Consider the following 2,803-nt stretch of genomic DNA (forward strand, 5'->3'; position numbering starts at 1 on the left):
TTCGTTTCGAGACTTGAGGAATGCCGTCAACGTGCTCGTTTCAACACAGAAGTCAGTCAGCTAGATCGCAAGCAACGTTACGACATCTCTCGTCGCGACGTCTCCTTTCGTCCCGGAGAGGAAGTGCTTCTTTGGACGCCCATTCGTGCACCCGGTTTGTGCGAGAAGTTTGAATCCCGCTTTCTTGGACCCTATATTAATAACGAACAAACATCCCCCGTGAACTATCGCGTTACTCCCGTAGACGTTTCTTCCGACCATCGTTGTCGTGGTTCGGAGATCGTTCACGTTTCGCGCCTAAAACGATTCGTTCGGCGTTCCCCTCCTGGCTAAGTCGCGGCCTGGCTGGCCGCTTGCGCGTGCGGGGAAATTAGTGTGAGCATTATTCATACGCTTCATATTCTCACCTGTACATACTCATCATCACCGTTTTGGGGCTTGGTGGTGGGGCTCTGTCTCGGCAGAATAAAGAAGAGACTGGCTGCCTAAACCTCGTCTCACAAGATATATATATATATATATATATATATATATATATATATATATATATATATATATATATATATATATATATATATATATATATATATATATATATATATATCCGCAAGCGCACCCTGTGTGCTTCGTATTTCTACGGTGTTTTCATACACAGCTAGACTACAGTTCAAACCTTGAAACTGGATTTGCTGTGTTCGTCCTTTCCGTGATACCATATTGTGCCTCACTTGATGTCCCGGAAAGCTACTCACTCACCTCCAGGGATGGAGCTATAGCGTCACTGGGCGGTTAGGAGCTGGCCACGCTAACCAGTGAGCTGTCGCGCGCATTTTCGTCCTCTTCGTTAACTAGAACGTAACAAGGGATCACAGAAGCGCGCGCATACGCGCTCATTGGTTCATGGCTTGAGCATAAAAAGCGCGACAGAACAGATACAGGACGTGAGAAAGCGGACGGACAAGGATGATGAAATGTCAGCGCCGTTACCTGTCGCTGTCTCACGGCATGGTTCTTGGGCTATGTAGCTCTGTTCCTGCTCAAGAAACGGTCACACGCCGCCTCGAAAGTGACACTACATTTGCACCATCGCGCAAGGGCTTGTGCTTTGGAGATGTTGAAGGGGATTCTCTCTGCAAGCGATGAGCAACACCGCTACCTTTGCAACACCACATAAGCTAACGCCGAACACAAAACAACGGGTGCTTTCTCGTACCGCTCTATAGATGTAAAAGCAGGGGGCCCGGTGCCGCTTTTTGGCAGGTTTAACATTTTTTTTTCTTTTTCGATAACGAATCGAAGGATCAATCGCAGACAGCGCGACTGCAGGGTAAAGAGACTGTAAAGAAAGCAGTGAATTTGGGCGCCTCCTTTTGTTTGTATTTCTTGCTCTCTTTGTTCCGCATTCGCGCTGCGTAACTATAGCCTAAGTGAACACAATTCTGAACCAAAATATGTTTCTCATTTTGTAGGCAGCAGCACTCGGCTGCCATTGCAAACTTACCATTGCATGTACTGGGTGCGTTGGACATGACCATTAAAGACTGGTGAGGAATAAGATTGGGAATCTCGTCAAGGCTGCCTTTATACTTTCACCATACACAGGTCAGGTTTCGTGAACTCCCCTCTTTGCTCTTTGTATACTGAGTAAGACACAATATTTCCATCTTATCGCCGCCTCGCTGTTGCCAAAAAAAAAAAGAAGGATATTGGAGCTGTCTTTTCAAAGACTTGCTCTGGCCTTGACAGATGATGTTATTCCTTCTTTTGGTGCCTCGACCTTTGGATTAAGCCACAGCGATGTTCGCTCTACCACATAGGAATTCGACCTTACTTAGTCCAGCGGACCGATCGCCTAGATATATTTGTATTTATTTTCTTATTTAGCACTTTTCAAGTAATGATTATTCATTCCTAGTGTTATTCATATAAGGATAACATTTATTTTCGCATCTCCACGTATTTTACCCTATATCAGTCCTGAAAATTTATTTACGATCGTCTTTGGAACAATCCATCAATTTCTTGGCCAATATATCATTATGGTTATAAGTAACATTTTCCTTTTCTGGATAACAACAAGGCTATCAGCCCTTTCAGAGCTTGTTATGACATAAAGTCTCCTTAACTGCTTCAGCAACAGGCGCTATAATGGCGCATGTTCGTGTCGTTGGAGTGGCATACTTTTCAGGCAGCTATGCATCCTTTGTACCAGATTGACAATGATAAAAATAAACATGAGGAATTAATAAAATAGAAAATACAGTGACCTTATTCAGGAAAAGAAAGATAAGGTGAGATCACAAGCTGGCCGAAAATCGAGTCAATTGGTCTGCGAAACGAAACATCGGGGACAATGAGCATAGTCAAATCACATAGCGCTACTTGCTAGCGCTTTCTGTTTCGCAACAAATTCCGGCCTCTTAAGCGAACAGCCTTATTTCTTCAAGGACGTTAAAAGAATATGCGACCACGAGGCGATGAACTTTGCGTATGCACGTATGCATACGTAAAAACACAGTAAAACGAGCTTAACAGAACAAAGTTAGCCATGGGTTTCCAACTTGATTCCCAAAAAGAGGTCCATCATAAAATATGACGAAGCCGCGATTGCGTTGACTGTACTTGCTTCGCTGTGGTTGCAAATAGTCCCATCCGTCACCATAGGAGTAATTTGCTCTCTTGCTTACTATATCACTGACAGCATAAGTAACCGTGATATGGTACGTGGAATGTGGGCACAAAGTCCACAAAACTGCTTCGCTTTGTGCCAGTAACCTTATAACTTAGATTAACAATTCACAAG

The sequence above is a fragment of the Dermacentor albipictus genome, chromosome 1 (assembly GCF_038994185.2).
Source record: "Dermacentor albipictus isolate Rhodes 1998 colony chromosome 1, USDA_Dalb.pri_finalv2, whole genome shotgun sequence".
Taxonomy (NCBI): domain Eukaryota; kingdom Metazoa; phylum Arthropoda; class Arachnida; order Ixodida; family Ixodidae; genus Dermacentor; species Dermacentor albipictus.